Source organism: Micropterus salmoides, unplaced genomic scaffold, assembly GCF_014851395.1.
Source record: "Micropterus salmoides isolate LMB-PRFRI ecotype aquatic unplaced genomic scaffold, ASM1485139v1 Ms_hic_scaffold_20, whole genome shotgun sequence".
NCBI classification, from domain to species: Eukaryota; Metazoa; Chordata; class Actinopteri; order Centrarchiformes; family Centrarchidae; genus Micropterus; species Micropterus salmoides.
In genome coordinates, this window is record NW_024041151.1 from 7,334,248 (window position 1) to 7,347,009 (window position 12,762).

Here is a 12,762-nt window from a genome sequence, read left to right on the forward strand (position 1 = left end):
ACAAGATCTTACAACAGGCTTTTTTTTGTACTGAAGCTTATGTGTGTGTGTGTGTGTGTGGTCCCACAGGTGCTGTAACATTATACCATCCCAGTCTAGTGGAGTAGTCACCCTCACCTGGAGAGCCCTCACACTACAAATTAATTCACAGCTGCAGACCATTAGGCAGACCCCTGCTCAGTGACCATGGGCCTCTCAGTCAGTGAAGATCAGTGGAGACATTCATTCAGAACTTCTCAATGTTTTACACCAAATTTTACACTAAAACCCAAAAATTTTACACTGAACCCCCAAAAAACAACTTTTTGACTACTAAGTTAGCATTACATTAGCTTAATTAGCTAGCAAGCTACAACTGATGAAATCTGTGATAGTTATCATTTCAGCTGGCAAAATCAATGGTAGAAATGAAAAACTTGCTTTTGTCTAACTGTTTGTCTGAAATCAAGGACGATTTTCTAAAACATACTACATAGAACTAGATATTGTGGGAGAAGGAAATCCTGACAGGCATAGAAACAGTAACGTGAGGCAAACTGTAAACTACTGTGAATACAGTTAGTAAGGTGAGCAGGATTAGGTCAAACCAGTGACCTTTCTTATATTTAGCATGAGACAACTCCATTAAAACTAAGTCTGCCAAGGCAGGATGCAGAGAAAGACAGAGAGAGCATTACAGCCGTTGGTCCGGGTTCAGTGGTGATAATGACCGGTGACAGCTTGCCAGCCCAAACCAAAATAGGGTTTCCATGGTGCCGATGAAACCAGGACCCAAACACAGGGATTCAGACCTCTGGTTGTGAGTAACATGGAGGGTCTCTCAGTTGTTCTGTGATTTAACAGTAAAAGTAAGTGAAAGTAAAATGACTCAGTTAGAAGGCGTGACCAGTATGGCAAGGCCGATGAGGGGATTTTGTAAATGGAGTAAATGGAGTTACACTCAAAATGAAACTACAATAAACGGAATGAAATTCCCCACCGAATGACGATGGAGTTGGCCAGTTGTTTGATTTTCTCTGTTTATTCAAATTAATTTGGTTTACTTGATTGGACAAAATAAGAGATTGTAAGACATCACCTTGTTCTCTATGAAATGTTTTTTACTAAATTCCGGCTTTTTATTAAATTAAATTAAATTAATTATTTAGATAATTTGGGGAAATATGTTTTCTTGCCAAGAGTTAGACAACAAATTTGACATCATTCTAATGTCTGTGCGCTGAATAGGAATCAAAGAGCCATTGTGTACGGATTTAATAAACAAGATACAATGTTCATTAGTGAGCCTTAGCGGTGCTGGCATTTTTGTTTAATCTTTAGTTTGGATTTTCGCCCTGGCTAGATGTTAGCTAAACTAACTGTCTGCTGACTCTAGCTTCATAATTAGCATAGACATGAGAGTATTATTGACCTGGAAGAAAGTCACCAAGCACATTTCCCAAAATGTCAAACTATTAATTTATCTGAAAAAAATCAACAATTTGATAATGAAAGTACTAATAACTGTCAGCCTTTGTTTGAATAGGTAATACATTAACGGACTGCATCTCTTTGTAGTCTTTGTTTTCTTTCTCTAATACGATCTGGAAACCAGCTGGAGCAAGAAAGCAAATTATGCATTTATTCAACAATGATACAGACACAATGTACAATCTAGAGTAATCTTGTTCATACAGTTCAAAGCCTTTTCCATGACCTAAGTCAATCTGAACATATGATACTGTCTTATCGCACATTACACACAAACTGCCTATTGTGGCAGGTCAAAACCTTTCATCATTAGCATACAGCTGAGTCCCTGAGCAACTCCAGTTCCAGCTTAGTTAACAGTCAAACATGTCTGATGTGGTAAAAAAATAACTGGATAGATGGCAGGGAGGAAAACAGGAGACACAACTCTGACTAACAGACATAAAGTGATGTTTATGTTGAACACAACCGGCAGAGTTTAATGAGTCTGTAGTTGCTCAGGGACTAAATGAAGTGCTGGAGGCCATGCAGCTGCAAAACCCGTCCGTCTGCCGTGCATTCCCCTGAGACTGACCCCCAGCTCGCCACAAAGGAACAAAACCCACTGCAGATTCTTTTTCCTCATTTTACCCGAGTAGACAGGAGGGTCCTGCCCCCCTCCTGCCCTCCACAAGTCAGTTATTTGGTTGGATGTCTTTTCTTTGTAGGGGAGGGTAAGTTCCACACAAGCCTACAGTCAGTCTGATAGAGGGGACAAGTGCAGTGTGAGGGCTTTGTTATTGTGAGGACCCCACCCTGTGGATTTCCCAGTAAACAGCAGGCTGTAGAGCTGCTGGAGGTCGATGTACCCCCAGGAGGGGCTCATCCCCGGGAGCCACAGGGGGGCCCCAAGGACGGAGAAAAAAAGATTGACCAGGCCAGGGGAGTGAAGAATAGCAGGGGTGAGGAGAGCGCAGGGTGATTAGCTCCAGCGCTGCCTAATCTAATCAGTGTGCATGACTGCCCCACAGCGTGGCAGGGAGGGAGGGGAGGACACGTAGAAAGTTTGGTCACGTATCATTCAGAGGGTTCATTCAAAGCAAGAACAGAACAGGAGGCCACATGGGAAAGGTCATCACATAGTGGCCGCTGGACACTGTCACATTTCACGTGGACGTGACACGGTTTAGGCTCTAGTTTTGCTCTCTGACAGGTTGTAAAACAACAGTAACTCACTGCAGGTGCCATGAAAAGTCAAAGAGGTTGTTCCAACAAGCAGATGCACGCAAATGAAGAGACTGGCTGCAGCTTTGAGCAGGGCAATTACTCAAAAAGTTACCAATAAATCAACATTATGACTCCTTAATGGATCTAATTTCAGTCATGGGTATGGGTATGTCATGTGTACGTATGGGTAAAGCTGCCTTAGCATAACATTAACGCCATCTTGCTGCTCAAGTTAGGCAGCAGAAGAACAGCAAATAAATTAAACAACATCAATTGTACCATGTAGTTCACGTTATGGCAGGCTTGATATGTTACATTAAAAAATATAAGGGAATTATGTTAAATGAGTTCAAACTTGATTATTTTGAATGTGACCTCCCTAAGACAGACAACAGTGGAAAATGTCCGAGAACAAACACCCTCGGATGCCTTTTTCCCTCCTTTGTATGTGCAGACTATGACACAGACTTTTCCAGTACCGGTTAAACAGCCCATCTCTGAAGCGGCTCTATAAAAACAGAAACAAACTCGGACATAGGGCTGCTTTTAATTCACTCAGAAAAACTCCTTTTAGTCGCTTTGAATGGAAAACCTTATAACGTAATGTGACCCAGTTAATATTTGTGTGAATTTTAAGACTGTCTTCCTTGCATTACGTCAATTTTATAGCCATATAAACAACCTTTAGGGCAACAAGACGTGTAGCCTATTAAAAAAATCCTCTGTGATGTGTTGGTTTTATTACAGCACTTCCTGGACAAATCATTGACAAACAAAAGAACACTGTGGGGTGAAATCATAACCCAAAAACAGACGCGAGTGTGAATGTTTATGTAGAGGTTTTTATTTCACACTTGCTTTGGCGATGCAAATGTCTGTTTCCCATGCCAATAATGGATTGATAATTGGATAATGAATTTAACTGAATATCCAAACCGCATGTGCAACAGTTACAGTAGTCTGAGGTGATGTAATGTGATGCAAATAAACCAGCCTTGTTATCAGGGCCATCTAGCAGGGCTTTGCTTTAACAAACTGTATTCCAGATGTTAGTCCCAGCCGGCCGGAGTCATCTGGTTTAACCTCTGACACAGGAGCAGCCGTTCAATTAGTGGATTTCATACCATGGTCACGGTGTCAGAACGGTGCTTGCTTTGGTTTCAAGCACACGCTGATAATGCCCAGGTCTGATTTCAGGTCTGATCCGCAGACCACTCAGTGATATTTACACTCACAGACACATAAAAGTAAGTGTTTATTTAGGATCCAAACGCGTGGAGAAGATGTAGATCAAATCCTCCACTGAAAATAGTCCTCATTCCAGGAGAAATATACTGACCAATCCCATAAACTGCAGCCAGCATCCTGGATTAATGACAAAAGCACCGCCATAAAAGCTGAAGAAGGAAAGCACGAAAGGCAGATGATGTGGTTTGTGTGACTGGGTTAGCAGTTAAACTTTTGTTTTATTATTTTTTTAATGTGCATTAAAAGTATCATCAACTGCATCAGCTGCAGCGGGCACGGATATTTCTTTCCATGCTTTGAAAGTTCACCATTCTGTTTGGGGAAGGAGAGGAAAAAACAACATAAAAAGGAACTTTTCCAAAGCATCTGTGCTGCCAGGCAGCCAAAGAAAGAGAAGCGCATGTATTTTTGCTTTTCTTGCGGCCTTAACGGAAGAAGAGGGACCGTTCTGCAGGGTCGTAATGAATAAACCCTAGGTTGGTTTTTTTTAATGGGCCAAACACGGAGCCCTGAGGGACCACGTGCGCTGGCACACAGGCTCAAACACCACTGGCAATCCATGACCAATCCAACCAACCGCCATCTTTAATGCTAGTCACTCATTCGGTGATGACCTAAGCATCATTAAACATCTGAAGCTCAGTTGTGTGCCTTTAAAAAAAGGGAAATTACAAAGAGGTGGCTCAAGCTAATTACAGAATATAGACTCATGACCGAAACCACACACTGGCTGCACTGCTGCAACTTTGCAGCTGGTAATAAAGTGACAACAATGTCTTTAACTACAACAACTTAGCATATACCATTTATGATTTTAAAAAAACTACAAAAGCTATAGTGACAGTGTTAATCTACTAATAGAGAGAGTGAATTCCACGTGGAAACAGACAGTTCACATTGTTCTGATCTTTCCTACCACAATGAATCTGAGATTTGTGTCTATTAAAACACTGCAATAAATGGAAAGAAAAATCACTTCTTGTTGGGAAAGTCAGGGGAGAAAAAGCAAAAAAGGGCTTTTCTTGTGCAAATTACATGACAGAGTTCCTGACTTTGGTTACACTGTGGTCCAAAAGACTTCAAACATATAAAAGCTTGCTGCCCCCAGCCCTTTCGCTTTCACACACAAACACTGGTTTACAGGTGGAGCCTGGTTTCAGGTTTATTGTTGAAATACAACACAAACACAAGACAAGAGTCTGTGTCGCAATTTGTCAAGTCTTTCTCTTGATGTTACAATAGCAGGGCAACCTTAGACCTTCAATACGTCCACTGACACATACATACACATAAAAACATTGCCAGGATCAGGTGTTTGGGGTTAATGATGCTTCTCAAAGGAAAAATAGGAACATTACTTATTTAAAGATTCTAAATTGAGAGGAGTTGTTGCTTTTCATTGTTTTTTTTAAAAAGTAACCTAAATATATTTGGGGTTTGAACATTATCTTGGAGATGTTTCACCATTTTCTGACCAAAGCACAGTTTTAATGTTTCATTTATGTGTCTTTTGCACGTTTTCTGGGTAATAAAGCACATGGTGTAACAAAATAGATACATAAAATAAAGCAATTGGGGGTTTTAAGTTGGTTTGCCTACAACCATTGCAAGTAATGTATTAATGTATAAACATTAATTGACTGACAGAAAATTAATCAGCTAGATAAAATTAATTTAAGTAAATAATCCAAACACTCTCTTGTTTAAGCTTCTCAAATGTGAAACTGCTACTTTTTCTTGTCTTAACATGATAATAAATTGAATATTTTTGGATTTCTGACAACTTTTGTTGACAGGAGTCCAACTTAAAACCCCATTTCTGTTCTGATATTGATCCATGTTGTTATACCATGTGCACTGACACCCAGTTAAAAGTTTTATTAAAGATGTATGAGACACATGTGAATTAAAACTGTAATAACGGACGAATTAAATGGCAGTCAAACTCTGATGAGTGAGTGACACACTGCTGGGTCTCACATTAGCGTCCTGCACCGCCTCGCAAAGCATCAGCCTGCTCGGCTTTCCTGCCACGAGTTTCCCCTCACAGCTCTGAACTACAAATGTGGGGGAAACACTTGGATGAAACTCCCAATATGTGAGGCGGAACTTCTCCAACTAAGACTTGTCTCATAGACGAATAATCTCTCCAACGTTGTTGTAGAAAATAAGTTTTTAAAAAGAGCATTTTTTTGCACCTACTTACGCGTAAAGTTGCTTTGCTGTGCGGATTTTAATGCGCCGCCTCTGAAATCCTGCAAGTTGACGGATCTTCTTGTGCCTTCTCGGAGGTTTGTGCAGTTTCAGCTGGTCGAATTTGATCGTGGACTTAATTTTCTTTCCTCAGTGTCTCTTCTTCATCCTCCACGTTTTCACCGGGACCTCAGATTGAAGAATGAATGGCTCCGTTCCTCCTCCGCCCAGACGGACTGCTGTTGGGATGGGAGTGACTGCCCCGTTAGCTCCCTCCCCCGATCCAACAGTCACTGCAGCTCATGATGGACATGATGGAGAATAAATCATTTATTTAATCTCGCTGCATGTGATCAGATACTTTGTGAATGTACACTTCTCTATTGTTGCAGGCTGTGAAATGAAATTAGTTGCATAAAACAAATATTTCTCAAATTAGATTAGATTCAACTTTATTCTCATTGCGCATGTCACTAGGTGCAAAGCAACCAAATGCACATAGCATCCAACCAGAAGTGCTTAAGCAGCAATTAAATAAAATATGATACAATATTATACAAAGTGCAAGGTATGAATGATATATCTAAATATAAATATACATGATTTGCTATGGTAAATAGAGGCTATGAACAGGTTATGACTATAGCAGTATGGTATGAATAACTATACAGTATGTACAATAGTGCAAATGTAATTATGGTGGGGATTATACAGTATGTACAGTAGTGCAAGGGAATGATTTACAGTATGTACTGAATGTGCGGTACGAATGTACAGTAGTGCAATGATAGATGAAGGGTGCAGTTAATAGTGCAGTGGTGTCAAAGTCCATGATGGCAGTGCAACTGAGGTAAATTGTGGGAATGGTTCCCATGCAAGCATCATGGGAACCCGTGGGTGGGAAGCAACTAAGTGCTTTCACAAGTACCGTACTACTTTCTACTTCTAGTCCTCACAGCGGGAAATATTGTACTTTTTACTCAACTTCATTTATTTTACAGCTAAAGTTACAGTACAGTTATGAGTACATTTATACTTTAAGGACATTGTGTTGCTAATAGTTAAGTTAACTTTTGAATGCAGGACATATCATGTATTTTATTTTATAGGGTGGTATTGCTACTTTTACTTAAGTAAACTGCAAATTAAGAAATAGTTCTAAAGTTTGAAGTCACATATTCTGGTTCATGTAGTCCAAATTTTATATTTCACAAGCAATATCTGATAGTAAACAGTAAATGAATGAATCAAGAAAGTAATTGGCAGATGAATCGATAATGATCATCATTAGTTTGTAAACTGCATTACTGATTCCCACATGATTTTCTTCCCCAACAAATATAGTGAAAATCTAACTCTTTAAATATGTTAACTAAATAAATTATTCTAATTAATCATCATCTACGTAAAGCAGTTGTTGTCATAGCATCTCTGATTACTTCTCACTCTGTGAAGACCAGCTATTCACACAGTATTAACACATACATTTGGTTAGTCTACATGTCGCATACTTTCTAAATCCATGTCAGTCTTTACTGGGAGGCTGAACAGCTGAGCCACAGACTCACATCTAACACCAGCAGAAGGCTCCATATATTCAGGTCTAACATGTCAGTCTATATGCTGCACAGCAGAAAGCCACACTTTGCATTATTTCCAGACATGTGTCTATGCATGAACTCCGATTCCCAGCCTCCAGTCTTCTATTGTTGCCAAATTCAGTAGAAATAAATGGCGCCTGCTCATAGAAGACAGTGTTAGGCCCATTTGAAGAACAGGAATGGTGCGAAACAACAACTTTTGTACATTTCTGTATGGATTGCACGAATGTGTACAAGTGTGAATGGACTATTTTGAGACTGTTGTGACTAGGAGGGGAACAACTGGTGCCAGGACCTCGGTGCCCTCTTATTTGAGCTCCTCGGTCAGTCAAATGAGACTTGAATGGAGTGAAAACACAAGGGAAGTCTCATGACTTGGTCTGGGAGTTTCTGGCTAAACAACTGTGCAATTATTGTCAATAATAACAGCCCTGATGTTATCCATCCAGTTCCTGGGATCGTTGTGACTGAAACTGACCTTCGGTTTGACGGGCAGAGTGAAAGAACAATATTACACTTATTAAACTCATAATACATGACCACATTCTCCTATAAATGCAGTTTGAGCAACAAGGTTAATTTCCCTATCTGAGATCTGAATGGACCTGAAACTCTCACTGGTTCAAAATCCTGCATGAAATCCTTTTGTTTCTGTTTAGATTTTGCACTCAAGATTTAGCTTTGATTTAGATTACAGCCCACAAATTACAGTGCAGTAATTCACTCCGCATGGGGCCGTAATAAAGAACTTAGTGGCTAAGAAGACATGGACACTGAGGGGAATTGGGCAACACTGCCGATATTGCAATGAAATATGTTATTGTGTCATGTAAAACTGTGCCATATAAAGGAAAATTACACTGATGATAAAATACTGCAGAACAGTAGCTTAATGTAGAGTCTCCAGGATGAATTCAGAATAAAATTGATTGCAGAAGTCCACTGTGCCGAGATGACTTTGGTGATCCCATGACTTTTCCTTTGGTGCCACAAGAGGTTTAAAGTTAAGCGAAATGTCTCAACTTTTTCCTGAAGTTTGGCAGAGATTTTCTTTTTCTCCCCTCGAGATGAATTGCAATCACTTTGTGATTTGTGACTTTTCAACTAGTGCCATCATCAAGACATCAAACTTGCATTTGTCCAATACTTTGGTTAATGACCGAATACCTACAAAGCTAATAATTCCCATCATCCTTAGCTATTGTTTGTGCTGTTAACCTACGCTGTGTTAGAATTTAGCTCAAAGCACCACTGTGTGTGCAGCCTTGTAGAGCAGCCGGCGTGGGTGTTCAGTCTTCATCTTGTTTTATTACTGAGTGAAAGTGCCACATGTCATTTGGCTCCTTTTCATGGAATAGTTATTGTGAAAGGACATTAAGTCTAAGCCTATTGGTACCGTGTAATTATTCAATATGTATTTACAGTGTAATTTATTCCTACGTCCCACCTAAACACTTATTCCCTGTACTTCTTCCCTTGTAGTTACCAGTTAAGTATTTCATTGGTATTCCATAACTACAACATTTAATCTAAAGGGTTACTGTTTTCAATCTCTGTTTGAGAATAAGATAATGGAAGTATACTGTAAACATGCTCTGCCAAAGACCCTTTATCATAACTATAAACCCAGGAGGAATTGACTTCTTATCTTCTAAAGCTGTCTGTAATTAATCTTAAAAAAGTGATTATATGCTTTAGGAACACGTGAGATAAGATGTACATTCTTATGTGATTCATGAGAGAGAAACAATAAAGACTGCTTGAATGTTCCTGCTCTGTGGTGGTCTGCCGACACTGTGAGGGGACCGTTGGGGATTTTTTGTTTTTTTGTTAGGTGTGATGAGCTGTCGGATTTCCCCCCTTCGAGGCTCAAGGTTCAACACATTCCTTGCTGCACTGGTCAGTATGATTTTAATCTGTTTTCACAGGCAGGCATACACAATCTTGTTTGGAATTCCAGTCCCACTTCACTGTGAGACCTTCAGTGTCTCCTTGTGGACATACCAGAGGGGCATCAAGGGTGGCAGCCGTCTTTGCTTTTTCTGTCCCACATGTGCTCACCATCAAAACATCTGAGCCTCACGCTGGCTATCACATCTTTGCACTGTCATATCTTTCAGGGGGCCGCTCTGATGGCACACATAGCTGTCACAGCTGAAAAAACAAAACGTAAAGGTTCGGGACGACGTCAAGAGCCGGCGAATCACAGTGTTGATTCAGCAGAGGCAAATCTTAGCCAGAGTGTGTTTGTCACTCTGTGAGGCTGACTTCACAGGGCCGAGTCAAAGTGCCGGATTAAGTGTGAAAGACACACCAAAACCACTTTGAAAAGTATGAGGAGACGAGTTGTGACACAGCTGAGTTTGGCTGCTCATAATGACAAGGGGTGGGGCGTGGGGAGTGGTGGAATAACTTGTCAGGAAGGGTAGTTCACCACAAACAGGGTATGAGAAGTGCAAAAGTGGTCTGCAGCCGAGCTGAGAAACTTGCACGCCTCGTTTTAAATGAATGGCAAGCAGTGGCACCATCTAATTAAATGAACTATCCCATCATCCTGAAATGCAGAGTTTTGATTGTAGAGTAAACTAACAGAACAAGCGACAAATTCACAGCCTCAGAAATGTAAGAAGTGCTTTCTCAGAAACTAAATAATCATGTGGTATTGTGGTGGTCGTCCATTACCAAAAATCCCAGTTTAAATTCCATTTAACAGCTACTTTGGTATAAAAACAACATATACACTTGAGTTCATACGGTCACTTTCTCAAAATTAGAAACTACTTACTCTTACAAAGCTCAAAACATGGTTCAGGTTATAAAATTTTAATCATGTGTGTGGCGTCGCACAGTTGCTTTGAGCAGGCCATATGGGCTGACTGTTACTCAATAAATAATTCAGTGAAATACTAAATCCCAAAAGCCACTTATTAATAAAGCAGCAAAGCTCATTCTGGGCCTCGGAAACAGTAGATTGACAAAAACAAAACCCAATTTAAAGGTCACTTGCTCGCTTTTTGGATGGAGTTTGTTCAGTGGCTGTCAAGACTTTCAGGATGAGAAACATAGACAGTATAAAGAGAAATCTCTGTCTAAAGGTAAGAAAATCTGCCTACCAGCACCAATAAAGCCCACTAATGAACATAATATATTTTTTTGTTTAATCTGTACCAAAAAAAACAAAACAGGCTGTGGTTTAACAGGAGTTATGTGTTGGGCTATCTCAACATGGAGTGAATGTTTTTGTTGCATTTACACTTTTTTGCACAGATTAAACAAAGAAAACACAACGTGATAATAACTGAGCATAGTGTTGCTTGTAGGCATCATCTTTTTTTACCTCCGACCCAGGCTAGCAGGCCGTTTCCTTTGCTAAGCTAAGCTAACGATCTCCTGGCTGTAGCTTCATATTTTAGCAAACAGACATGACAGTGGTATAAATCTCCTCATCTAACTCTCAGCAAGAAAAGAAACTTTCTAAAATCTATTCCTATACTGGACGCATATCTAGCTCGCTTAAAGCCATTTACCATTTATTTCATGTCATACTGAAAAAGAGAGCTGAAAGCAAACTACAGCATGAAATCAACAGCACAACTTTGATTTTAAGGTCAAACAAGAGTCAGCGACATAACTATCCTGCCAATATCAAATGGCTCTACAGCTCCACTGTTTTCCACAATAACCTGTATTGTTGTTTGCCTTGCTCAGCCGCCAATCAATTCACATGGCAGGTTAAGGGTCACAGCCCACATTAGGACAGGCCCGCCCACTCTCTGCAGGGAGCATTTCCTGTGGTAGTCTGCATGCTGCTGACAGCGGGGGGTCAAACACCAAGGGGTTAAAGGTCAAAAGGGTGTATATTTTAAGGAAATTTGTTTCTCCCACTAAGATTCCAAATATGCTAATTATCCATTTGGAAGTATCAGAATTTTAACCTTTGGTTGTTTGTTTTCTGTTATGTGGTGACTTCAACTGGTCAAATACGTGGCACAATATCATTTTCCACAGCAAAATCCAGAAGATCATCCCACCATAACTCTTTTCAGTGTTCAGTTATTGTGAAGCCAAGATATAAAGTAAATGTAAATGCTCCGTATTTGTATAGTCGTCTTTTCGACCGCTCAGAGCGTTTTTACACTATATATCGCATTCATCATTCACACAAATTCATGCACTGGTGGAACAGCCACCAGGGGCAACTTGGGGTTCAGTATCTTACCCAAGGACACTTCGACATGCAGCCTGGAGGAGCCGGGGATTGAACCGATCTTTTGATTAACAGGCAACCTGCTCTATCCCCTGAGCCACAGCCGCCCCGCATAAAGGATTCCTGAAGCGCACAAGACATTCCTCACATTTTCAACCTCTAAAACAGAAATACACTGCGAACCCATTTAGCACCTACTTGGTCATTTTAAATGCAACTGAAAAGGGAACCTAAAAAATATTTGACAAACTGCTTCGAGAATCCAGTTTTACAAATACTTTCACTTTCAACACTTTAGCCTCTTTATTGCGATTTGTTTTGTTTTTCCAGAACAAAACATATAAACCAGTAGGCACTTACAAATATTGGTGTGCACAGTTAAAATGAAGTAGAGCACACTTAATATAAAGCATGTCATTTTAAAAACATATTTTAAACCTGTAATAATTAATTATTTGGCCATTTGGGTGCAATGTAACAAACTGTAAATGCAACACAGACATATTAATCACATCATAAATAAACATAATAAGCAAACCGATTTACAGATCCAGCAGATATGGAGTAACATTATTATTAATTTGTAGTCGTGTTTCTGGCAACCTGGCGAATGCAAGTCTTTTGGCTCCGTTTTGGTCTCCACCGACTCCCCGTGTAACATCAGCAATTTGTACGTTTGAAGAAATCTGAGTTCTCAAATTGGGGGGCGCAGAGCCACTTCAAGGGGGTCGTGGATGCTGAGCAGACCTAAAGTTGTATGAATATGATTCATGTGGTGACATAAACAAACAAAAGTGCTCTGGTGCTAGCAAGACTATTTTGCTAACCTAATTCTGG

The 12,762-nt window shown here is 40.1% G+C and overlaps 1 protein-coding gene across 2 annotated transcripts in view; it reads right to left on the minus strand.

Annotated features, from left to right (window-relative positions):
* Window positions 1-6,317, minus strand: part of lhfpl2a (LHFPL tetraspan subfamily member 2a) — a 41,911-nt gene extending 35,594 nt beyond the window's left edge. Inside the window, exon 1 of one of the 2 annotated variants that reach the window (XM_038733457.1) lies at window positions 6,131-6,317. The gene's annotated coding sequence lies outside the window, so the exon portion shown is untranslated. Of the gene's footprint in view, window positions 1-6,126 lie in introns of both variants that reach the window. The other variant, XM_038733458.1, reaches the window with a different exon arrangement.
* Window positions 6,318-12,762: the final 6,445 nt, after the last annotated feature.